Raw genomic sequence first — 26,944 nt, 5'->3', positions numbered from 1 at the left:
GTTATTTAAAGTATGGATGATTTAAAAAAAAAAAAAAAAAAGATGTTTTCTCTGAGTGATCATAGTTGATCAGTTCAGAATACACTAACATACCCCCTTCTTTTTATTTTTTTCTGTTGTGTGTGGTTGCATTAATTGTGTTTGTTACATAGCAAAGAATGAAGTGCTTTATGGAGAGAAAGAAAAAGGAATTTTTATTTCTGTGATGCAGTGTCACTGAGTGTACTACATTTCCAGAATAAGATCAAGCATAAAAACATTCTATTATTCAGGAAGCTCCTTATCTCTGGTAAGAAAATAAACATTTTTGAGATTTTGCTTGTTGTTGAACAGGCTGTTAGTTGTACAAGCTACAGTGAACAAGATTTATGAGATCCTGAAAGCCTTATAAATGTCATGATTTTGTCCTAAATGTCACGCCTTTAGTATCATAAACATTTCTATTGCCATCTTGCTATCACTTGTTAAAAATATCAGCTAAGTCCTCCTGCTAAGTCTTCCTGCACGTAGGATGGAGTAGGCCAACTTGTTCAGTCTTTGTTCTTTAATTAGTTCATTTTCTCCTGACTCGGTTTTCAAGCCTGAGTTTCTTAGAAGGATAGATGCCATACAAGCTTCCTTGCAAATACCCAGAAACAGTTTCACGGGTGATTTCGATTGACCTCAGTAACGTTGCCCAGTCCTCTTATCCCACAAGAATGCTCCCCACTTGAGAAAGGATGACAATAACAAAACAACAAAGAAAAGCTCTTCTGGAGAACAGGATGGCCTCTTCTCCATGTGCATTTCATAAAGACAGAAGTAAGAAATAAAAATGCCTGAGTAATCTTTGTTGGCATCTCAGCAGGAACAATATCTTATTGTTCACCCTCACCATGACTTTGGTGTGCATATCTTTGGACAGAAAAGATCTGAAAATATAGAAGGGGAGATCTGAAAATTGTTAAGTTCATTTCAAATCTCACAATAAGTTTTCATTCAGAAGGATAATAGAGGCATAATGGCGTCTCATGGTTACAGGCCATCAGAAACACACAAACGTGGAAAGAACAAACTTAGTCTTGATTCATCCTCTATTTATTCACAACAGAATCAAGATGCAGTTTTGAACTCAGTTATGTCTCAATATAGCTAAATGAACTTGGAAAAATTACACCAATTTTAAACCACAGTGGGATCCAAGTCCCACCTTCAGAGTTCGTAACTGGAGATTCTAAGCAAAAACACTTCAAATTACTTCATCCTCATCAATGTATTCATCTTTTCATTTGTTTTAACAGTCATCTAAAATGATCTTTTTTCAGTTTTACGAGGCAGTAGGAATTGGCTTTTTTTTTCTATTTTAAGGTACATATTATTAATTATACAAACAGGAAAAACAATGGAGAATTAACTAAGAAGAAAAATAAGACTCCTTTGTGATTACATAATCAGTTGTGCTGTTCTTAGTTTTTCAATATTTCAATTTCTGCTTGTTGAAGCTACTCCAAAGAAAGTAAAGGAAACACTGACCAGCCCTCTGATATGAGCTGCAAGTATCAAGAGAGCTGCTTGCCTATAAACCTGTCAGACTTCATTAATACTTCTCTAGATCTTAAGCAAATCCTGGCTCGTGTAATGGGAAGTGTCCGAATTATCAGCTACCTACAGAAAACTGTCCTTTTTTTTTAAAAAAAAAAAAAAAAAAAAAAGAGGAAAAAAAAAAAAGAAGCATTTTCCAGAAGAAAAGAAAACCACACTATCTAGTATATTAGGCTTACACTGTTTTGATGTGCATGGCTTTTTTTTTTTTTTAATGTATTTATTAAACAGTGAGTAGCACAATAGAACATTAAAAGAACATTTAAAAGGTCTAGTATGAGTACAAAGTCTTGCTCAACTGGTTCAAAAGCTTTTGCAGGGTGAGAGTCAAACCAACCTCATACTAGAAAATTGTACCCAAATACTCAAATCTATTTTTAAAATTCTAGGGTAATATTTTGTGTAAAAGTGCTTCGATTTAGGTATCTCAAGAAACAAAATATGGCGCCTTCTACCTCCCTTTTAGTAAGACAGACAAGTGGGTAATCTATTTTTTTTTTCCCTTCTTAACAATATTTTATTTGATGGAACTATGATTTCAGGATGATTCATCCCCTTTGGAGAATTCCCATTGCCCTTGCCAAAAGAATTTGGCTTTTAAAAAATTCTGTGGTCACAGAACAGAGATTGAAGGGAAGACAGTGGTGTTATTCTCTCCCTTACGATGAATACATTACATGATTGGTTTCTGTTCCTGGGCTAGCTAGTTCTAGAGAAACACTCAGAAATTTTTGTAGTGTGTGTGTTTGGATCTTTTCTTGGTAGTTTTGTGCTTCAGGTGTTTGCTCCAGTTCACATAGACTGTATTTTTTTATGCAGGTCTCCTAAATCTCAAAGTTACCAGACAACCAAATTATAAAGGGAGATACATCTTTCATTTCTCTTCTCATTAAACAAATATTTTTAAATTTTCTCCATGGTGTTAAATGGCTTGAAGAGAAAATGCCAATAGCAGTTAGAATATTCTGTAGTGCAGGAGTTACAATGGCCTTTTGCAAACGGACTTGCAAACTCAAGTCCTACTCAGAACTTCAACTAATCAGGATTTCCAGCTCCTTGACTCATTTGCTACTTGCCACACCTTTAGGGTGCGAAGCCTAAAAAGAATTAGAACCCTTCATTTCACCTCTGTTTTGTTGGGATTGCAGCTCCAAGTTAGCCTCTCATTTTCATTTCTATTATTTAGATCTGGAACACCTTTAAAAAAATAAAGTTGTGGGTTTTTTTGGTTGTTTATTTTTGTTTGTTTGTTTGTTTCACACAAAAATCTTTTGTTTCAAATGAGAGCAAAGGGTCTTTTTTTATGCAAAGAAACAAAGTTCCTTCCTGTTCAAAAGCAACCTTGGTTGTTTTTATTGGTCCACCAGATCAAACTGCAAATGAAGATGTTTGCACGGAAACAGGGGCCACCTTTTGAGCAGTCAGTGCAGGTCCCAGCATGGGGACCAAGCAACCATGTCATGAGTCTCCAGGTGTGAGTGGGGATGTGTAGGTAGGGCCAGAGGTCAGCCGAAGTCATCATCGCCATGTGACAAACGTGCTCCTGAGCTGCAAGTCAGGCAGTATTTTTCTATGATCCTTGTCACAATCTCATGGTATATTTACTCCTGGTAGATGATAGTTTTTGGTGTCCTCCACCGTACAGTGAGCAAGTGTCACTGCTGACTCTCCTGTGAGGCAAAGGAGATAGTGTCCACATCATTAATCATGGGCACTTATCTAGCAGCAGGAGCCCATCAACCTGTGACAAGTTTCTATTCCATGGACATAAACTCCTAAATGCTGTCACAGTCCTGCCATAGATTGTAACAGACAGCAGGGAACAAGAACAAGGAGAGTTTCATAAACCCCTTTTTTTCCTTGAGTAGATGAAACTTCCAAGTAGTTATTTTTGCCTACATTATTTTGTTAGACCCCTAAAAAAGTTTGAGAAAAGGTCAACTTCAACTGTACCCCAATCCACTTGGCAGATACTGATTCCCTTTTGCCTATTCCTGCTGGAGTTTGATCATTGACATCCTCTCTGTTTGCTAATTTATTTGTTCACTAACGTGAACATGGGATCAGGGCATTTATTAGCATAATTGCTACAAGAGCACATAGCTTTGTTCCTGAGTAGGTTTGATATAAACAGTGGCTAATTCTCTTCTAAAGTCTCAGAAGTGGCTGATATTTTACAAGAAGGATTTTTTTTTTCTTTCTACAAATGATTTTGTTTAAACAGCACTGACACACAGAAAATATGGAAACTACTTGTAAAAATATTGAACTGTTTATGTACTTTGAAAAAAAATAATTAAAATTGTATCTGTAGTGATCACAGACATGCTCCCTGCCCAAGTGTTAATCTTACTGACTTGGGAAATGAATACTGGTCGTAAAGAAGAAATATAATGAATAAAATAATTTAGGAAGAGCTTAGCTATAGTGCTTGTAAATAGATTTTTACTTTTTATTTTTTTCCCAAAGTGTGTGGAACACAGTCATATCTGAAATTTTGATATTTCCATCATAGGAGTGAGCTGCAAAGTGCGGATCCCTAATTCCTGCATTTTACAGAGGCTTACATTCAGGGGGTTTCTGCTGTTCTAACATCAAAAGTTCATTAAAATACATTATAGCAGAGAGAAAAGAAGGAAGGAAAGGATCACATTCCCAGAGCTTGTCATGATTTTTCATATCTTTGGTAAATAACTTCAAAACAAATTCAGTGAGCCCAGCACTCCCAGCAGCCTCTCTGGGGAGGAACATGGTAAGACTGCCGGGGACGTAGTGAGGAGGCTAAGCATGGTATGACGCATCACCTACTTTGGAGATAAATAGCACAGCACCCCTTTGGGACTTGGACTTGCCAGAGGCTGCCCCAGCCCTAAATCATTTCCTCAATGCATGAAAAGAAGTGTAAAAAATTAAACTTTTTTTGTTTTTGTGGCAAATCTGATCAGAAAAAACTATTAGAGATACATCCTCTGAAACACTGAATTGTTGTTTTGCACCCTGAGGCACCAAAACCCCAAAGACCCTGAAATACAACACAAGTAAAAAACATCTGCTTTTGCCACCAGAAGGGTCCTGTGTACATGTGTATTAAAACTGAAACAGGACCCTTAGATGCTGAGAAGGAGGTTTTTTTTTTTTTTTTTTTTCTTCATATTCCTCATTATTCAACAAGTCTTTGATAAAAGCAACTTCTCGTGGAGGTCTGAACAGAAGGTCAAACCTGCCCCAAAGCCTTCAAGGAAAACCCACTGTGACAGGAGTAATTCTGTCACTGCATCTGGAAGTGGATGCCATTGTTGTCTTTTATGTCTACTTGGACATATTAGTACAATAATACTATCATACGTGATGTAAACATTGTGAATTTAGAGCGCGCAGTACAGGAGATTTCTAGCCCTAGCTGGAGCTTCTGGGGCTAGAGCCAGTAATAATACTGCCATATTCCACGGAGGAGGCATCACGACTGTTACTGGTAACAGGCAGCTGTGACCTTCCCACAGCAAACTGTATCGGAAAGCTAAGGGCGTTTAGGAACTCACCCTGCAGGGTGACCACGGCTGTGCCATGTTAATCGCAGCGGCCACGGACCCTTTGTGATGGGCTCTTTTGTTGCAGAGGGCAGGGAGGTGGGATGCAGGGGCTCAATCTGGCAGAAAGGCAACCCTCTAAGAGAAGTGCTAGGAATTTGGAGGGAGAGACTGTGTGAGGGTGTCAAGCTAGGAATCCCTTTGATTCTATCTATCAATCAGTTCCTAAAACAACGTATTTACATTTCTAAAAATGTAGAAGTGACTGGGGTGCTTTGGAGCTGTGGAGGAAGCGAAGGCGGGTTGTATTCCTCTGCCTCCCTGTAATTCCAGCCTTCTTTCACAGCTGTAAATCTTCCTCAGAAAGCTTTGAAAGTCTTTTTGAGCGTTAAAAGCTTGGGTGGTCAGGGTCAGGTGAGTTCCTTCCTCCCTCTTTCCCCACACAATGAATAGTTTTAAGAGGCCTACCCTTCTAGTTAGGTTTCCTTATCTGCCCTTTTTATGTCCCTCTCCCTACAGGAAACAAAGAGGCACATACAACTGGCTAGGGACTGTATAATTCCTAATGCAGATTTAAAAGGCAAAAATTCTCCTTTTCTTGCATATTCCCAGAAGACAGGATCAGTATCTGGTGAACCCACCTATTCATAGACGCAGTTATGCTTGCATGTTGTGGTGCTGCATTCTGAGCCATACCTGAGAATATTGTGGTGCACAGGAAAACAACAAGCACCAATAAATAGCTTCCAAAGGAATAAAATGCTCTGATCTTAAAATACAGGGCCATATTCAGGTCCTGTTCATTCACATGCAAAAGATGCTGCTTATATAGGCATGTGCCAATTCTACTTTTTACTCATGTGTCCAGTTTTGAATACCTGCTTTGATCTGTGAATGAATAGCACATGCTGTTGTAGATAATAGGACACGTTATGTATTTTCAGCAGAGAGCAGCTTGAAAACAATGTTTTGTTCCAGCAGCGATTTTGAAGATACAGGATGATGCTCTGAACAGTAAGCTGGACCTTCCTTTCCCATTGGTTATTTTTAAAATGTCTTATGCGCCTCTGTAAAAATGCTGCAGATAGCTGTGTTTCTCAAAGATTGCACTGCAGTCTGCAGCACATACATCACATTAATTCCTTTGACTTTTAAATTTTTTATCTCCCTATTATTGTCTTATATCGACAAAATGTCTGTACCTTTGAAAATGAAGGTCTGATTATTAAGACCCTTCCAAGTCAGGTCTTGTCCATATTACGAAATGGGAACAAGGTTTAATCACAATTACCTGCCATGCTGAATATGATTTGCTCTGATCTACAGTGACAGGTCAGTTATGGTCGTCATTATGTCACATCTCCATGCAACAAAATTCCATAATGAAAGCAAGTTCACAGCTAGTGAGTTTTAGGAAACACGATGTACCATTTGTTGTATATGTAGGAAAAGGTTTTCATGGAACAGTGTGTACTGGGACACATAGAAATAGTAAAAGCTGTGAGCATTCAAACCATACTTCGTATCTAAACCACTTTCTAGAAGCTTTATTATCAGCAGACTGTTTTTAAAAAGTGATGTTCTTTCAGTGGGGCCTAGGAAATTGGGGCATTTGCAACTGCAGTAAGTATCCTCAAAAAGACAAACTTCCCAGAACTACATGAATTTCTGGACCTCTCAGAAAAGACATCACAGCTTTTACAGGAGCTGGGACGGTGCCAGAACTACCTGTCTGCAGGATTAATTCGCAGCTCTGCAGAGTCCTACCTTGTAAATCTAAACTGAGTTAAGGACTGGATCCTAAATTCCTTTGGTTTCATCAAGACTTTGTATCTAAATAACCATATATATTTCTTTATTTTAGTGTTTGATAATACAAGTTATTGAAGAATCTTGTAATTTATGGCATCATGCCGGTAACTGACCAAATCAAAGCCTTCAGCTTCTTACATATATCTACAGAAGAGCCCTTTTTGGTATTTTTTTTTTCTTTTTTAGGAAAGAATCCAGAATATTTACAGTATAGTTTGTGTTGTTTTTCCCAGTTTCTTTCTTTCATTTTTCAGATGTCAAGATAGTTTCAACTGAGCCTTGGTCTTTGCTTTTTTAAACCTTTGTAGCCTCCCCTCTCTTACTAAGAGTTCAGTTTCTGCATGACTCGTGACAGACAAGACAAACCTCTCTTCCTCTCTTTCTTAAGGAACATTATGAGCCAGCTTTATCATTTTGGAAGACTAAATCTGGATTTCTGAATGTATGTTCCTGGCATGCACTTACACGTCCTAATTGCAGAACTTCTTTGTTACTGTTTACATTTCAACTTGTTTGTACAATGAAGTTATAAGAATAGAGTCAATATTTCCAAAGTCGAAGTCCCCCCATGGTACAGATGCCTGGCAGAAGGTAAATTTGAATAGATCATGTTCAGCACCTCATAAAAGTCAAGTGCTTCTAGTGGAGCCCACAAAAAGAGTAGCACCCAAACTGACATTTTGGAATGCGAGCAGGATGCTGGGTGAGACAAAACCATGGCACATGTAAACAAGTGGGCTAGAAAACCTGCTGTATTTACTAAAAGTTGTGTATGTTACTGTTCTAAATTTACTCTGGCTTTAAATGGGGCTGCTCCTAGTTATTCTAGAACAGTTATTCTGAGCCCTAAACATTATTGTAGTGGGATTGAGTCCCAGAATTGCAGTCAAGCACTTGCTTTGGTGTTTGAGTGCCTCAGAGAGTAATACCAAATTCCTAAATCAAGGTGAATAGTACAATACTATCTACTGGTATGAAAACCATTCTGTTTTTTTCCAAAGTTTAGCCTTGACTTGACTCTGTAGCCAGCCGTACACAAAGAAGTTACATGGCCAACATCCACCTGATTTCCAGCATAGTGGCCATGACCAGGGGTAACCTCTGTCCCACACACCTAGCAGGGCCCGAGTACCCACCTCTGATCTGCTGAGCCACCTTCCCTGCTGGCTTGCTCCACCTTGCTCTGTGAGCACTGCTGTGAAGGTAGTCACAGCAAGCACTGGCTGGGTCCCCACCACAAGGTCTCCCAGCAATTCCCATCTCTGACTTCTCGGGGAAATTGCCTACATCCTACTCTATTATCAGTTCCTTTCTAATGACTCTGCAATATTTGCAAGGGAATAGAACCATATACTTCTCTTCTGGGTGCATAGAAACTACAGGAAGCTTAAACTGTACTCTGGGAGGAGAAATCCTGGTGCTGTGCTGTTGGTGGGAAGAAATTAACAGTGAGCTCTAAAGAGAGTTTTCTCCCATCCAAATGCCAGCAAGGCTATTTGGGTGGAAGAAAAGAATGATGGGATTTGCTTGAGGTTTTCCATTTGTTTCTTTTGATTATTTTTTATTTACTCCTTTGAACTTTTGAGAGTTGAAAGCAAAACCTGAGTAATGTCTTTCTCTGTCACACACAGCAAGACAGTAGGAAACAACATCACATTTATAGGATAAAGAATAACTGCAGCAGCTCTTAAATGGTGGTGTCAGGCTAGTGAGCAAACCACATGATAAAAGCTGTGCTGCACTGCTGAAGACAAAATTCATCCGCTTTCTAGTATGTCTCTTACGCGTGGGTCAGAGTGCAAATTCACCACTCACAGGAAATTTATTGACTCAGTTGTAAATTTGTAAATTTGCATGGGGTATAGGCAATTTTAGACCTAAGCCCAGAAAGAAACCCTCAAAATGAACTCCCAGAACATGCTGAAACCAAATGCCCAGTTGCAGTGAACAGTTAGATGGCCGAGGTACCCCGACCCTGGTGTTGTTGAAACCATCTTTAAACATGTCATTGGATGTTTTACTGCTCCTCTGCTATCCCCTAGTTTCTGTCCCTAGTTTCAAGTGTGAAACATCACCAGCACCTCCAAGAACGAAAAAAACCTCTCTGCCTGTTTCTGACAAAAGAACTGCTGGCAGTTACTTTTGTCTTCGCAGGTGGGTTATTTCTCTCTGAAAAGCCATGCCATAAATTGCACAGGCAATCAGGTGATTCTGGAAAATGTTACTGTCCTTGCTGCCCATCTCCCTGCTGCTGGAGAAGGTTCCTCTTCTCTGCAGTAGTGTGAAGAAACTCCTCTATTTCTATTAGAAATAATAAACAGTTAATTCGTTACCTCTTTTTTTTTTTTTTTTTTTTTTTATGGCTATTTATTAGTCTTCTTAAGGTAAACTTACCAAATAGTGATGCTGTCTCTCCTACTGCCTAAAAACTTCCTACTCCTTTCAAACTTTTCAAAGGAGATCTGCCCTGCTATGGAGGAGGCCATGTACTTAGCATCTCCCTGGAGAATTACAAGCCCAAAAGATGTCTGCTTCATACAAGCAGATGGTTTTTCTATTGCATGTTTCCTCATGAACACCACTTGTACCTGCATACCCGTGTTCCAAGACTATGTAGGCTTTTGGCTTAGGTTTAGACTGTTGGCTTAGGTTTTTCCATCATAGCTGAAAAGTTCCTCCGCAAGATTTATGGGTTATTTGTTTCTCTTTCCATGTATTAAGTAGCGTCTAATACTACACTGGACTAATAACAAAAGGAAAAGAGTGAATCTTTGTGTTACTGTTTATAAGTGACTAAAGTGTGCCGAGAGGTCAGGAATGGATATGGGGCTCCTGAGAGAGACAGAGATGATGGGCCAGAAACACAGCTGGAGCCCAGATGGATACAGGTGCGAAATACTCTTCTCTGCACGCAGACAGGACCTTCTTGAGCAGCATGGTCAGAGGCATTGGGGCACATGCCTGGTCCTTCCCAGCACAAGCTTAGGCTTGAGGAAATTTTCTATTTTGCTCCAGTCTAGTCCTGGAGGCTTTGTTCTCTAGTTCACTCTTTGATCTGACTCTTCAAATTTAGTACAACTAAGTCTGTCTGGATTAATTTTCTCCTAACTATGCATATTAAGTAATCGTGCCTGTACCTCTGCAACTTTTCAGTGGCTTGTTACATTTATATATTGATAGCAATTAATAGTATAATTAATTAATTGCCTTTTTCAGAGTTGTATATAAATATGTGCAACACTTGATTGTAAAAATATCTTCTGTAGTTTTGAAATAAGATTCAGTGCCAGAAATAACTAAGTGCTATAACTTCCTTCTCTTTCAAAATGTAATTGGGAGTTTGTATTGAACTTCTTCCTTGCTCACACTTGGAAACTCCCCAAAAAGGTGTTTTCATTTTCACATTGATGAACTTCAGGAATAATACCCTGACCAAATGTTAAGTAACAGAGACATTCTGGGTCTGTTGGCTAAATATTTTTTATTTTCCATTCCATGGGAATTGAAAGTTTCTAGTGCAATAGCAGTTTTAGATAGCTGTACTTATGCTTTAAAAATAAATAAATAAATAAAAAGACACAGAACAGAAGAAAGATCTCCCTGAAGAATCCACACTCGGTTTTATACAAGAGCCTGTTTTCTGTTTTGTTTTGTTCTGAGGACACGTGCTTTCAAAGAAAGCATAGGAAGTCTAGGTCAAAAATCCAGACAGAATAGATGTATCAAGTAAATTTACTCAGCCTTTACATTTTTTTAAGCTGTTAATAATCCAAGATTTGCAGTTTTTGAGTTTTTAACTTACTTCATGTGCTATATATGTGCTTTTTTGTTGGACTGATATTTTCATAAAAGGGATTTGTGAACCTGTTTATGTTTCTTCACCCAAAAAAAAAAAAAAAAAGTAAATGTTCTCTTAAATTATTTTTAAAGCTGCTACCTAAATATGTTAATCTATAAAGATCTGTTAGATGTGATTAATATTAGAGATTTCATAGTAATTGGTTTGCACGCCTCTGTTCTTAAATTTGAAGGGTTTAAAGCATGTGTTTTTGAACTTCAATTGGGCTGTCTTTAATGCTAAAGTGAAGTATTCACACGGTAGTATCAATGTTATGATTTACTGGAGCCCATTAAATCCAGTTCATGGTCTTAGGTATTTTCATTGCAGATTGGGTGTCTAGTTTCCTTTATAGCTCAATTTCCGAGAATCTTGAATTACTGACAAAGTATTTGCATACTTTAAATGCGCAAACTTTACAAAGTTTAAATATCCTTTTTTTATTTATTTTTATAATAGATATGTACTTGAGCAATGTACTATAGATAGATATGTAATTGAGGAATGTACTTTAAAAAGCAGGCTGGAAAAAAATTGTCCTCAAAACAATAATTAAATCCTCTAGGTCAGTTCTTTATGTGGCATTAAGCAAGTCTGGTAGTCTGTGATTTTAGTCTTAACTCTTCAGGTTTTTCCATGATAAAATTCCACCAAATTAAATGAAATAATCTATAAAACAGCAAAGCTAATAAACAAATGTTTTATCTAGTTTCATTTGCCATGACAAAATTAAAGTTTAAATAAGATACAAGATGTGGGATAGATATGTAGTATTAGGGATTTTTGGAAATACACCTTCGGTGTTTTTATTTCTAATAAAACTACTGATGTGGCTTGCAAAATCCTTAGTACAAAGTCTTCAAAGATGTCTATGCTGGAGTGGCATCTGCCCTTCTCATCTCATCTAAAAATAAGTATCCAGGGAAGGTTCGGTATCCCCAGAAATATTAGTTGCATAAATGATAGAACAATACAGCTCATGGACCAGACCACTGTTGGAATTAACATTTGTGTTTTAGAATAAGTCACAGATCCATAACTAGAGCTATTTTCTTTTGTTGAATTTTTCTGTGTGTTAATAAGAGTAATAGGAAGGCTTATATTGTTATGTGTAAAATCTAAAAGAAAAAGCAAATGGCAAATAACACTGAATTTATGCTTTTTTTTTTTTTCTCTACAAAGAAGAAGATTACTTCTAAGTAATGGTTCTAAGATGAAAATGTTTTTATTGAATGATTGTTTTCTCTTGTGACTCACGAAGAGAAAGAAGAGGGGCTGTTATGAAAAAGCTGCCAGTCTATAAAATTTACATTCTTACCAACTTTAGCTTTAAAAACTTTAGGACTCATTTCTCATTTGCCACAATGCAAATGTAAACTGTATTTTACAAACACTTTAGGGCTATTTTATAATGCCAGAACTGTAAAAAGTGCCCACAGGGTAAATGAGAATCAACGATTAGCCAATCAATGGCCAAAGCCTCCAGCCTCCAGACTGGATTAGGACCGTTGAGAAAACGTCTAAAACAAGTCACAGTCTTTGCAATGTTTTATTCAAAACTTCTGTTGCTGTCAAATTCACAGCGAAAGAAGGTCTGTTTGAAAGTTATACAAGAAAATGACAGTGCTTGCACCACCTTTTTCATATTTGTACCTAACTTTCTAAATTTTTGAAACAGTCTCAACAGACTTTGTCATATTCTGGTTTATTATTCCATTATGCTTTCACTGATGGTTTGTACAAACGACTGTTGAGCCACTCAAGGCAGAAGTGGTGGTTTGTGCCAGCAGGTTCTTACATTACCTGCAAGTACTGCAACTGAAAACAGCACAATTTGGAACTAAAAATCTGTGGAATTGCAAATTTAATAATGAGATGCATTTAGGTCTGAAAGAAATGGATTTCCCATACACAATATACCCTCTGATATTCTTGGATAGTGATTTTATCATTTGAAGTGTGCTATAGCAGCAGAGTTTCAGAGCCCTGTTTTCCCACGTGTCACTTGCTTGTGTCCTTCTGTGGTATTTGCAAGTCCTAATCAACATGAATAGCTATTAGCATGTGCCGTGCTTACTTAGCTGGCAGCACTGGGGAGAACAAAGGCAGACACTGACTTACCAGACAATTTACTCTTGATTCTATACCAAACCCAAACAGCCTTTCTCTGGGGTTATCCAATGCTTCAGAAAACACCCAGATTCAGAATCCCTTGTTCCAGAGAAGAGCTGGGTTGGAGAAGAGATCTCTGGGATCTCTATGTCTGGCCACCGAAGAACGGCTTTTTAGAGCTTGTGGTTTGTAGTATTTGTTCATAGAGAGGATTAAAAGATCTCAAAAAAAAATGTTCAATTCAAAGAGAAACAAAATGTTTGGATTTTCTAATTTTTTTTTCTTTTCTGTTTTTATGGACTTTTTATTGAAAAAGGAATTAAAGAAAAACAAAAATTTGTGTTAAAAGCTAAAAAGCACACAGGCCTTACTTGAAGAAAACAAAAGAATACCCCAGCCTCCCCAGAAAATGCACATCTGTTTTGCAGCCAAGCATCCTGAATAGTAAAAGCCATAGAACTTGACCAAATACATGCCATGAGATATTCTGGAAATTCTGTACTTCCTGCAAAGACCTGAATATTCTGGAAGAAAGTAGCAGAAAGCACAGGATAATTCTGAGTTCTTTATGCCCAAGAACAAGCTCGGTCCCCACCTACATTCTCACTAATTTCATCTCTCCCATGGGAGGGACAGAAACCCCATCAGATGAGAATGAGATGACAATTTAGTGAGTGAGGTAGCAAGTAAGGAAAAGGGACTGTACTTTGTCATTTTCTGTTGCCACAAACTTTCTCTTTAGGACTGCATCAACCATGATGCAGAATATACCAGATAGGGCCCTGGTGAGAATAAAGGAATTGAATATTGCAAAGTGGTGCAATGGGAGCCATATAGAAATACTAAGATAAATACAGATTTGATAAATTACTGGCAAAGGCACTGGAGGGAACAATACAAGATGATGCAGTCAGGCTTTTTCATCTCTAACTCCCGTGACCCTGAGAGAAGACATGGCTTTCCAGAACTCAGCACCCGAGGCAAGATGTTTTAGTCATTTTATAAATAATTACCCCCTGAGACCTCTCAGATTCTAGAATAATAAAATGTAGTTGTAGGTCTTCAAGTGTGCTGATATACAGATGTCCATTTCAGAATACAAAGAAATACTGCAGGCCCACATTGCTTAGCTCTGATTGCCAGGGCTAAGGTGTGCGTATGTGCTCAGCAAGGCATCTGTACATAACTTCTCTCCTGGGCTGCACCAATCTCTTGGCATGGCATGGGTTTGCTCTTAAGGCTTCCAGCACGGTAGGAGAGACACGTATGTCCTTCCTGTTTGCAATGAAGACAGTTCCCAGAGAGCTGAGGATTTGTCCCAGTTGTCTCTGCTGACCAGCCTTTTATTTTAGCTCTACATAAAGCAACATCTAGTAGCTAATTTAAAATAAAAGATTTCAAACAACTGGTGAAAGGACAGTCATCGTTTTTGCTCCTGACATCCTTGTTTCTTAGCCTGTTAAGCAAAGGGGTAATTTGCTGCAGAGGAAGCATAGTAAATAGAATACATTTTTACAAGTATGTGATTACTGAGGAGTACCTTTATAAAGATGCATAAATTCATGCAATCTCTGAGAAACTGCCATCCTGTATGAGCTCTCACAAAGGTTCATATGCACATCTTGTTAATTTGAGGCTTCTTGAAGGTATTTTTTGTATCTTCTACAAGATGTTTTGTCTTGAATCACTTTGCCTGACAGAAATATTACTTACACTAAAATCTTTAATGCAAGATGCCCTATAAAGAAGTTGTTTCATTTAATAACATTCATTGTATTAGTTCCCCCTAAAGTAATCTCTTTGATGAGAACACACTCTGTGTTCCTTTATTTGATCTGGGAATAAAATTATCTTGTCTTTACTTCAGTATCTCCTTCTTATTTTTCTTAGAATAAATAAACATGAAGCTGTCACTGCAGAGCAGGCACTGCCTCTCCCTGTTATGAACCTTTTGATTTTTGTGTTGAGAGGTTTTTTTTTCTGCACAATGATCCTTTTAGAATATGCTCAGAGTACTATATTTTCTTGCTTCCTTGTTTCCCATGTACATAAGTAACAACAAAGGTCCTGTTGTCCCAGTAGATTATACGTCCTATTAAATTTTCTTTCCTCCTCATAGAACTGATCAGACTATTTATCATTAATACGTTATTTCATGTATCAGGCACGAATTTTAGTAAAATTACTATTCTAGAAACTAAGGCTACCAGTTGTTAGATTTGGGCTGTTCTATACCATTAAAACATACAGCAGCCCTCTGTTCTGTTAAGTCTTTTGCATATGCCTGACTTGTGCAATATTTACCCACATGGGTGTCACGAGTTGCTAAACCCATGTTGTGGACCTGACCACTGCCTCAGCACTGTCTTCTGTACTTCGGTGGGGCCACAGCTTTAGGTCTTTTCTAAGTCTTTGCAAGATGGAGGCTTCATTGTGAAATCTGTATGGTATGAGCTGAGCTTTTGAAGTGAGGAGACAGTGAGGTAGGGATGCCTTCTTTCTCATTTTCATCAAGATTTGGGTGATTAGTCTTCACCAAAGCATTTGGGTTAATCAAGTGTTGGAGGATGTTACTGATGATGATTGCATTCCAAACAACTACTTTCAATGTAAGGAGGATCATAGGCTGGAGAATAATGCTGATAAATTAGATTATTACATTTTTTAAATTAATATTTAAAGGATCAAACCATAAAACTATTCATGCTAAATCTTGTAACCTCCTTCAGATGGTTCTGCTACTGCCTGCCACATTCACCAAGAGCCTGCAACATGTGGTGGCTTCTTGACAGTACTAGCCAAAAGATCACAAGGTAAAAAGAAAAAAAAAAGAGCCCGCCAGCTGTGGAAGGAATGGGTCTGTCACAGACAAGTTATTGTTAGCTATGATGATATTATATGGTGATATATATGTTAGCAAAGTGACATTGCTTTGAATCCCAGCACAGTACTACATCCACTCACCAACTCTCTTTAGCTGTGGGCTTTCAAAAAGCTGTAAATGTTGATTGTTTGTGTACTACTTACACTTGATGTACTAAAAATCAGCAAAATTCTCTGTTAGAAAACTAGAATTTCCTGGGCTTATCTACTACAAAAGAGGTTATTGACTCATAAGATGTAAATGTTAGATGCTTGTAATTCTTTGGGAACATCAGTAAGAAACACAGGACTGCATGGTTTCTGAAAGTCCAAAGTGGTAATCTATTTGAGCCACCTCCAGGCTTTCAGAGATGCATTTAAATGACATGTTATTATTTGCAGGTTTTCTTCTCGCTTTGGAGACAAGCCAGAGCCTTTTTGCAACATGTTATGTTGGTGACTGGATAGTTCCGCGGGCTAATGAGGAGACAGAAAATCACAGTGAACCCAGTGACCATTTCAAATCCAAGTAAGTATTGTTCATTTGCTCTTTAATCTGGTATCTAATCGAAGTAGGTGTTGCTCATTTAGTCTTTAATCTGGTAGCTCTCTGATAAAGCCATATGAGAAATGAGTTGACTGTGTCAGTGCAATTTGCCAGACAGTTGTAAGAAATTAGCTTCCAAACTGGGGTACTTATTAGTGGCACTTGAGAAGAAGCTAGCAACTCAACAAGAACAGAAATCTTGTCATCGTTAGTCAAAGGACTGACACACTTGAAGGAAGAGAATAAATACGCTGAGCTGTTTTACGGTTTTCTTGCTGAAAGAACAACAGCACTTTTTCTCTCAGATAACATCAGAGGCTAGTTAAAGAGTGGAAAGGAGGTGGCTTTAAGGACCAGAGAGAAAAGCAGATGCTGGATGTCTCCAGAGAAGATGGAAGAAGAGCTTCCCTGCTGGACCCTGGGGACAGCCTCCCCCTTCCTGGTGGTCCGTCCTCTGTGGAGGACAAAGGGCCATTGTGCCACATTGTCCCCCCAGCTGTGTAGCTGTCACTCTGAAATCACTCGCCCACGTTACAGTCACTTGCAATTGTGAAGAAAACTGCTCACAGCTGCAGGACAGGGAATCCCTGTCACAGTGCTGCTGTGAGGTTAAAAACAAGTGGGCCCTGCAGTCAGGTATTTCATTTATAATCTACACTTTTTAAGAGAGTATTTAATTTTTTTTAATATTAATTAAATTTTACTTATTTTTTAAATTGTATTTAATTCAATTTTAAGAGAGTAATTAATTTTATATTTTTGTATTTTATATACATTATATTTTATGTATTTTTATATTATATTTTTTATTTACATATATTTTATATATATATATATATATATAACTCTAGTTGTTTTTCATCAATGTTGAGAGGATCACCCTCAGGAAACAGTCAAGCACTCCTCTCACCCTGTGTGAGACTTTGGTGCTTGCTTCAGTTTGAACATTTTGCACCCTAATTCGGAGATGTGCCTTTCCATCCCCTTCTTAACAGCTGGAAAAGGAGAGGCCAGCTCTCAGTAGGCTTCATTAGTCCCTTAAGAGGCTTTCAGGATCCCATGGCATGCACCACCGGGAGAGGCATCCTCTCGGCCTGAGATTTGGTGCCAGCCCCATGCACTGTCCCCAGAGCCCCACCAAAGCCACCCCACCACAGGGCAGCTTTGTCCAGGCACCACACCTCCCAGGGACTATGGCAAGTGCTGACAGCTCTCATGGGCTTGTTAGCATAATATCATCCATGGCTAGGTGAGGGCAGGGCTGCTTTTCTTTTTTCCTAATTCCCTTTCAGTTAGACAAACTGGAAGTGGATGAATATAAACAAAGAGGGAGCAGTCTGTAATTTATGAGCAAACATTATAGATTATGAGCTGAGGGACAGGGCTCAAGAGGCGGCAGTTCAGCAGCCAGTGAGAATCACCAACTGAATTTTTCTTTACTTACTTTAGGGTTTTTAGTGCCCTCTGGAAGGACATCAACAAGATTTAGACACAAGCATATCACTGCTGTAATGAACACTGACAAAATATTGAGAAACTGGAACTGGAAATGCATTTGCAATAGTTCCACTTTGGGAATTGCTACCATAATTACACCATTTTAGAAAGCAATCCCTTTTTAAGTGTTTTTACCCCACCATGGATCACACCAGGGATTATAGCATTTTAATGACCTTGGTGACTAAATTGTAAAACATCTGTAGGAGTACAAAATCTAGGAGAAATTTTGGCTCCATTGAGGCCATAGAAAAATTCCTACTGACTTTGCTGGAGCCAGCATTTGAGCAAAATTAATCCTCATTTTCCAGGTATGACTGGTTCCAGTCACAAAAAGGGGCTTATAGTTCTGCCTCATACCCTTAACACGTGACTATGAGCAAACTGATACTTCTCATGCACAAATACAAAAAACACCTTGAATTTTATTTCACTAAAGATGTTATGAGATGGAATACACTGTTTCTTCGTGAAACATGTACCTTTTAATAGCAGTTACTGAAAGGGGGATATATATATATGCCTATTTCTCCTGTCACCAAATAAAATGAAATTCATAGACCTGCTCTTAGCTAACGTGATACACTTTTTATGGCTAAATAAGGCCTTGAAAATGAAAATCTTCTGCCCTTCTCATGAGGTATATAGATCCAAATTAAATGAGCAAGTTACATTAAGGCACCTGCAAACCTTGAAAAGGGTGCATTGGCTTGTTCATACTTCCCACGGATAATAAACTCACTCATCAACTGTCTTCTAGAGAGCAAGCCAAGGAAAGTGAATGTTGCCCTGCCTAAGCTTCCTTTATATGTTCTCAGTTTTCTGAAATCAGGCATATCTTCTGCAGATAGGACTATAACAGATTGATAGAATTGATACCTTATAAGATTGATACCTTAGAATCAGTTTACACATGAAAAGGTAATGATTGATCCCTGGCTACTCCATGAACATCCATTTAGTTTGCTGTGCAATTTCAGAAGTAAATCAGAATAACTGGTTGAAAAATAAAAGGAGGTAAAAAAGCTCACCTTCCTTCAGCTTTAGAAAATATATGTTGTGTTAGGAAAGGTGTTAACTGACAACATGTTTTACCTGAATGGTGATAAATATGACCGAGCACCAACATTTTCTCCAGTGTGCAGACTAGCCTTTGCAAGAGCCTGGAGAGATTCCCACTGGTCTCTGCAGGATTTGGCTTGAGCTCCTTTGCAGGAATGAGTTCATGCCAGTGGATGTAAATCGTCCCCTGGGGCTGCTGCTGCTGAGGTTTTTATGTATATAATAATGTGCTGGCTAGTACAAAGATGGGAAGTTGCAACCACATGTATGCATAACTCCACACCATTCATCCTTATCAGTAAGAGACCTTTGCAAGGACAGAAATGTTAACAGCCATAAACATGGGGAGCCAGGCCACCGAACACCTCCTGTACCCTGATGGCCTCCTGGCAGCCAGTGGCAAAGCCGGCCCCTGGGAGGATGGGGAAAGGTAGGCTGATGGCATCAGGAGAGTAGGATTCTTCTGACTCACAACAGAGCCAATAAAAAGCACTTCTCATGGAGGAGCCTCCCTTGCGACTCACAATTTCCAGTGGTCTCAATGGTTGCTCACACTGTCTTATAGTCTTTTCCCTAGCTTGGCTCCTAGGCACCTCCTGGATAACAGAACTCAGCACCATCTGAGGAGCTCTTCTTCTAGCCTACAAATAACAGAAATCAAGTAATGTTTCACTCACAAACTGTCACCAAATGTCTCTGTTCTTACATTCAAATCTGGTAGAAAATACACAGCACAGTTTTCTACCCACAACCTCGAAGTAAAAGAGGACAGCATGGTCAGTGGTCACATTTTGTTAGTCGAAGATTTGAGGTTATTCTCCTTCCCTTGCCAGACGCCAGCACTTGAAGTTAACTGAAATGAAAATAAGACTGAAAGGGCCTTTGATAATGATACAGTGCCTTCTCTTCGTGTGCGCTCTTTATTGGTACTTACAGGCATCTGAGCACCAAGTGGAGCCTTGTAGAATTGGCTGTTCTTCACATTTTTGACTGTTTTCTCACTTATTTCCTGTTTTCTTACTAGCAGCCCCAATCCCATCCAGAACCTAGATAATAATTGCGTTGGTATCTCTGCCAGCTTTGTTTCAACTCCGTTTCTACTCTTTAAACAAGCTTGGAGCTCCACTTATTCCCCTTCTGATACATAACTTCAGCAAAACTTGACTTGAGGCCAACAATATCTAAAAAAGGAAAAATAAAGCTTGGGCAGAATAGGAAACAGGTAATTCTGCTGCTGTTGCAAGTGCTGGAACTTAGACTTAGCATTTTCTAATAACTTTCTCCAGCTGCCAGTTACTTGTTCAAAATGAAACACATATACCGCAGGGGGAAGAAGGCTGATGTGTTTCTAAGTTAAAAGAAATGTTGTCAAACATCTGTGTGCCACCTGGTAGCCTTGAACGAAATTTTCCCGCCTCCCAGCTGTCGCTTGCCTCCCTCTGCCTCCGCTGGCCACCACTCTCCGCTCCAGCGGTGGCTGCGTTTCAGTGGGTTTGCACGTAGAATGTCATGCGAGAACCTGTAGACTTCATTTTCATCGAGTCCAGACTCCCATTGGAGTTCACCTGGGCAAGGAGTCAGGAAAAGCGAGTGAGGACCTCAAAGCCCAGTTTGGAGCATCAGAGTGCACTGGGAGCCAGCGAGACCCGAGGCCCTTCTGCGGTACGCAGCCTGCACGCGAAATCCTCAGCCCCCAGAGCAACAGGGAGGCCTACGTTCATGTGGGGCAGCCCCAGCACCCCTCTGATTTATGAACAGAAAACATCAAAGGCCACCCAATCTCAGACTGCCGGCTCCCTCTCCTGGCAGAGCACGGCAGTGGGAACCGGAGGGGGCAGAGGGGGTGCTCGGCACCCCGGCTGGCAGCGCAGGGGGAGCCCTGCCAGCAGCTTAGTGCGGGATTAGCAGAGCAAATCTATTCTAGCGAGGAACATCTGTGACATAGCTTTAGCCGCATAAAAAATAGGTGCTTGAGCACAGATAAAACTTCATTGCTGCGCATTATCTGCAGCCCTTAAGGTTGGGGGTAGTGCAGTTCATTCTCTAATGCTTTGACACCAGGCTGGCTGGGCTGCGACCCCGCTCCAACACCGTGCGGCCTTCCCCTGTGTGCTGATTGTAAACACACGGCCCACACCGTGCTTCCCCGGCCTGTAACTGTGTGTCCTGGAGGAACACTCAGCTACTGTCAAGATGAACCTGTCACTGCATCAGGTAGCTTATGGCACAGGGGCTATCATGAGCAGCCTCTGGCCCCCAGAAACATGTGCTGCATTTCCGTACGTGAAGAAACAGCCTCCTTGATGGGAAGCATCCCAGCGTGGTGAAAAGCCTGCCGAAGCCAGGCCCCTGGACGTGACATCCATGTCAGAGGGTGATGCCTGCTGCCTTGGCACTCATGCTCTGCCGCGCCGGGGAAAGCTGCCTCACGCTGTGGTGAGAGGCAGCAGGGGCTGGCCTGGGCTGGCCTGGCCACACCAGCCACAGAGAGCCACCAGGCCCCGGGTGCTTCTGCGGGCAGAGCCCCATGATATAGTGGCTTCCAGCCCATCGGGACTTTTTTAGCAGCTTGCTGGAGGGTTTTTTTAATTTTCAGCAGAGTTTATGGCTCATGTTTATGAGGAGGAGTGGCTGACAGATGAGCATGCTGGTTTCTGTTGTGGTTGCGTTTTCGTCTAGGTGTTGCATTGGAGCAGTTGTCTGAAGCTGGTGATGCTCCTTTGCAGATCAGTGACTTGCTTCAGGACATCCCTCATTCTCCTGCACTAACTGCAGCTCTTGCTGAAGTGGTAAGGCTGAAGTATGGTCTTGCAGGCCTGTGAAGGGACAATCAAGCTGCACAAAAGGGGGTTATTTGGGCTGAGGCTGTGGCCGATAAAATGCCTCATTGTAAGTTTACCATTCTGGTCATAGGAGACTTTCTGTATATTAGTCAGAATAAAGTTATTGTTTCTTCTTCAGGGAGAGAAAAGGACATATTGAAAAAGAGAGAGAAAGACAAAGAAGAAAGTGTGCTTCTGGATTTTGCAAAGATCTCTAAATGTCACTACAAGATTTTACCTGCACACTCACCAATTTCATGTTAGGTGTGGTACGCGACTTATCTTTGCCTTATAGTAATGCAAAATGTTCTTAAAAAAAACAAAGGTTCCTCTCTGGCAGATACTCATCCAGTTCCTCAGCTAGTGCACATTCTTCCAGTCATCATCAGGCTGTAGTAGTATGCTGTCCTCCAGAGTTAGGTTATTATTTGCTCAAAATGGTTTTCAGTTAAAGGTATTATAAGAAAGTGTGAGTCTATTTGTGCCCTGGAAAATGGCAGTTCATTTTCCTCCTTTACCTCTGATCAGTATTTTGTCCCTAGAGGTAATTACAGTTTTGTGATAAAACCAAAGCTCAAAATGAATGTACTATATTCAGAAATATGTTTCACAATCAATCACTAAGTTGGTGCATGCTCCCAGCTAACATAGCATTACTGTTACCTGATTACATGTAACTGTATTGATCCGACAGATGAATATGTTAATGTTTTTTCTCAGAACATTATCTTTTAATTCTGTACCTAATTTTTCTCACTTTGCACATGTTTTCTTAAAGTATAGAAATAATATTTATGTACTTCAGGTTCTGATTCCACCCAGCTCAGGATTTGGCCCATTGCTGTGGTATGTAACACAGCTAGTATTGAGAAAAAGGGAGGTTACACGTAATGCTTTTTTTTTTTTTCCTTTTTATTTATTTGTTTTCACCTGCTCTCCAGCCAGACTAGGTAATTAGCTTGAAATTTGAGAAACAGTTTGTGGTCTCAGATGGAGAAAGCAAAGATGAGTCAGTAAGGAGGAAATTGTCCAACCTGGAGCAGCACTGGATAAAGCAGTGGTGTTGGTCCTTGTGAGCAGCAGCAACCCCGGCAGCAATTCCTCCTCTGAACCTGAAAGTCTGCATTTCCTGAATCAACAGGCCCAGAGCAGGGCTTGCTCTTACCACCATTACTCATGTCAGAGCCCTAGTCACGTCGCTGACTACACGTGTGGTTTATGTCAGTGCACGACATGGCTGGTACCTGTTTTGTAGCCATGAGAACAGCGAGCAGTCATTTCACTAAACTTTGTAAATGATCACTAAGGGATGTGACAAAGTTCTCCTTTAATCAAAGTCCGTAAATCAGAGCTGATTGGAAAGGGAACTCAGCTAGAAGCAGTTGGTGCTGATGCAGAAATAATGGGGCAAAAGAATGGTATGGCTGCTTCTGTGTAGCAGATCAGTTTAAATGCTGGTCTCTTTTAACCCTACAATTCCTTACATGAGGAGAGTGGTATGTGTGTCTATAGACATACATGGCAGATGGCAGCTGGGTACTAACTCTCTGTCTTGTATTTTTGCAGGTAGAGCTGTCATTCTACCTCTGGGTAGAGCCATCATTCTGCCTCCCAAACACCTGTTCAGGAAGAGATCTTAAAACACATTGTTTCATGTAAAAAACATTCAGTCTTTTGCTTCCGGAAGCTGATACAGAAGGACAGCGCTGCTCTTCCTTAGTTTACTGACCAGTTTGGCTGCACAGCTTGCTAGGTAAGGACAGGCCAGCACACTTGTATTGGTGCCAGGAATATTGCTACTGATGGAGCTTACTGAACCATGTTGTATCAGCTGCATCCATGTCAGAGAAGCATGTCCAAGATGAGTTGTAGCTAACAAGGCTCTATTCGAGGGAGGAAAAATGACAACAGAGTGAAATTTAGGACAATTTCAAGTAGAGAACAAGCATTATGAACAGATGAGTCCTAGTAATGCTAAGGTCTTCTTTATATAAAAACATTTTCAGTGGCAAGAAAAAGAGAAAATCAGACAATAATAGAATGAGCTAGAACAAACACTTCTTCCAAGTGGAGTTTTTCTGTATTTCCCATGGGACTGAATTGAATGGGGGAAGACAAAAAAAAAAAAAAAAAAAAAAAAAAAAAAAAGAGCACAAACTGCTTGCAACACAGAACAAACCCTGAGTGCCAAGAACATGCTCCAGATTTTTTTTTTTTTTTTCTTAAGATGCCTGGCTCTTATCTCAGCCCTGATTCATCACAGTTTACTCTCAAAATTATTCAGAATTCAAGGACCTTGCTCCTATGGGGTTAATGGGTTATGTTCAGCATTGAAACTCATGACACAAAGCTGCTTAATTATTCAGTCCAGACTGGTTTTGGTGGTTAATGGAAATAAAAATAGCAACAGGAATAATTTCATTGTTTTACACGATTTACATTTTGTAGGTAAAATTATTTTTTCTTTTAACTGTGTAATCCAGGGCTGTGCACAGGAAGGAGGGGGCCCATATAAAGGAAGGGTCAGGCTGCTTGTGACACAGAGGATCAGCATGCACATGACTGAAGAGGAGGAAAAGGAAAACACTGCCATAAAAGTGACAGCAGAGATGAAGAATTGTCATGAATGTGTAATGCACCACTGAAAAGATGCAGGAGAAAACATACCAAGCTGGAAGTCTTATCGTATCTGGAGACTCACTATTCCAAAGCAGGAATTAATTTAAAGAGAAGAAGCTGCTGCTCTTGTTGGCTGACATCGCTTGTTCATAAACACAGGAAAGAAAAACACTAAAGTGATATGGTTACCATAATTATTATCTTTGTTCAAAAAACATGGTGGTTTTCCACCCTGAATTCAGTTCAAGCAGCCGTGGCAGCTAGTACCAGTCAGGAGCTAATGCCACACACTGCAGCTACTCTGGCAGCAAATGCAGTAAATCTTGCACTTCAAATGCACCACACAGGACGTCGAGGCGTACTAAAGACACAGGACCACCGAAGAATTATCTAGTGTTGCTGTTACAATTAATTTGTGTGTAGCTAACCAAGGATACATTGCCAAACCAAGCCTGGCAAATGCACGCTGCTCCAATAGCATAGAAAGCCCATAGGGTGATGATTCTAAACACAGGGTTTCTGTGAAGGCTCAAGCTTAGCATTTAATTATTTGAGCCCTGTTTGGAGGGCATGCTGTGGCACTAGGTTGGAAATTGGCTGGTCAAAGAAATATACAGGATCGTTTTAAGCCAAAGTCATCACCAAATGCAATACTGCTGTGTAATCAGGGTAATCAATTCCAGCCCTGTCAGCTTCTTGTCTTGCTGTGGCTGCCCAGGGGATAGGCGCAGAACAAGGCTTTTCCAGCTGGAGGAGGCAGTGAAGCCCTGGTTAAACAGGTATCTGTTTGGTTTTGGATAAAGCTTAAAGCAAAGCTGGTTAAATGACTTGCTGAGTTGATGAAACCTTGCAATTCTGGTTGCTGCTCTCCTGCTTTCTCTCTCTCTCTTTTGCTGCAGTAACTGGCCTGTCTTGGTAGATTTGTTTATAAATGCTCACTTACAGTTTACTCGATTTTTAAAATTGCAAGGGGGGAAGATTTTAAGCCAAAACAGTTTTTGAACTTCTTTTGGTTTAAAAAAAAAAAAAAAAAAAAAAAAATCTTTCACGTTTTAAGTATGCAAGCCAGAGTTACTTAGAAGACCATGTTTGGGGTATTTGGGTTCAAGTTCTGATTCACAATTCATCTCCACTTTCCTACTCTCTACTCCTGACCTCCCCTCCCCCCTTTTATTATGGTATCCTTAAAAAGGAAGGGACTGAAAAGGAAAATGAATGCTAGAATAATCGCATACTAGTTGTTGCCCTTTCCTTTAAATGAGTGAGAAAGTGGGGATTGTTTCTTGAAATTTTTCAAAACAAGTTAAAGTTTTGGCTGTATACCTTTCCATGGTACTTCACACTGCTCACTTACCAGGAGAAGGTTAATATTTGGAAAAGCCGGGAATGAGAGTACAGTGGTGTGTTCTTGTAGAATTAGATGGAAACTTAATGGAAAATATTGAAGGAAAGCTGAAGTGTGATCATTTTGTGTTAAGCACAGAAGGTGAAGAGTTACTCTCTGGGCCACAAGAAGTAAGGGGTTGTTCTGCAAGTGACAGTGGAGGAAAGGGATTGTTGTGCTTCTGTCACAAAAGGAAAAGGATTACCGTGCAAATGATGTTCAAGGAGAAGGATTAGACTGCATTATGACAGGGAAGAGAGGTCATTGTACATACAACATGAAAGGAGAGGGTAGCGTGACACAGAGCGGAAAGGATCCTTTGAAAGTCAACGCAAGAGGAGGGCCAATTGTGCAAGTGGGACTGGAAGACAAGATTTTATATGGGGAAAACAAGTAAAGAAAGAAATGGCTGTACTGCTAAGCAAAGAAGGACAATTTGTTTCACAATCAAACACCTAAAATTTTCAGGCAAAGCCCCCATCTCTATGGAGTCCTGTGTCACTCTTTAGTTTAAAGGAATACACCATTTTCAGAAATACTTGGAGCAAAAATTGAATAATATTATCTCAAAAGATACTTTGTCATCTTGACATCAACTCAGCACACAAGCGCTCTAGGTCTGGTGAGCTTCCAGCCCTTTCCTTCATGGTTAGGATTTCTCGTCTGCCAGCAATAAGGTAGATGGTCCATATCCACAGAGAAACAGTGCAAGCCTAGGCAGAAGACTTTTTTGGTTTCCTGAATAAAAGAAACAGAATCCTGTTCCATAAGAAAAATATGTATGAAACAAAAAGTTTTAACTTGGGTTATGACAGCAAGGAGAAGTATTTCTCTCTATTCAAGTATTGATCCATATTTCCGTACAGCACTGGTCAGTGCGCTCCCACTTTGGCTGTACTTTTGTAACTTGTTAGGTAATGGCACGTTTGGGTTAGGGCTGTGGTGCACTGCATTGGTTTTGTATAACAAGGAACCAGAAATAAGATGTGAAAGTATGAATTATTTCTGTCTTTATTTTGTCATGAACCAATATCTGGTACAAGACTTCCTGGTTATTTTGGGGTTGGTTTGCCTTCATGTGATGATCCTGACCTCCAGTTATGCATAACATGTCGCTCTCAAATGCAGTGCAACACTTTGTACCAGGAACTGCATTTCAGAGAAGGTGAAGCTGGGGTCAGACACATTCCTGCTAATTGCACTGATTGCAGGAGAGTTATTCCATGATTGAATTTGGTGTGATGTTGAAGGGGGTAGCTGCTAACTACCTTTAAGGAGGAC

At 39.8% G+C, this 26,944-nt stretch overlaps 1 long non-coding RNA gene across 3 annotated transcripts in view; it reads left to right on the top strand.

The window, feature by feature from the left end:
- The window catches only part of LOC118169263, a 78,269-nt gene extending 52,299 nt beyond the window's left edge, over nt 1–25,970 (top strand). Inside the window, exons 2-4 of one of the 3 annotated variants that reach the window (XR_004751990.1) lie at nt 16,155–16,261; nt 23,227–23,413; nt 24,144–25,970. This is a non-coding gene — a long non-coding RNA (uncharacterized LOC118169263). Of the gene's footprint in view, nt 1–16,132; nt 16,262–21,799; nt 21,820–23,226; nt 23,414–24,143 lie in introns of those variants that run through there. The other 2 variants (XR_004751989.1, XR_004751991.1) reach the window with 2 other exon arrangements.
- The last annotated feature ends 974 nt before the right edge of the window (nt 25,971–26,944 follow it).

This window comes from Oxyura jamaicensis, chromosome 6, assembly GCF_011077185.1.
Source record: "Oxyura jamaicensis isolate SHBP4307 breed ruddy duck chromosome 6, BPBGC_Ojam_1.0, whole genome shotgun sequence".
Classification (NCBI taxonomy): domain Eukaryota; kingdom Metazoa; phylum Chordata; class Aves; order Anseriformes; family Anatidae; genus Oxyura; species Oxyura jamaicensis.
The sequence above is the reverse complement of the archived record's forward strand: the minus strand, read 5'-3'. Positions and strand labels throughout refer to the sequence as shown.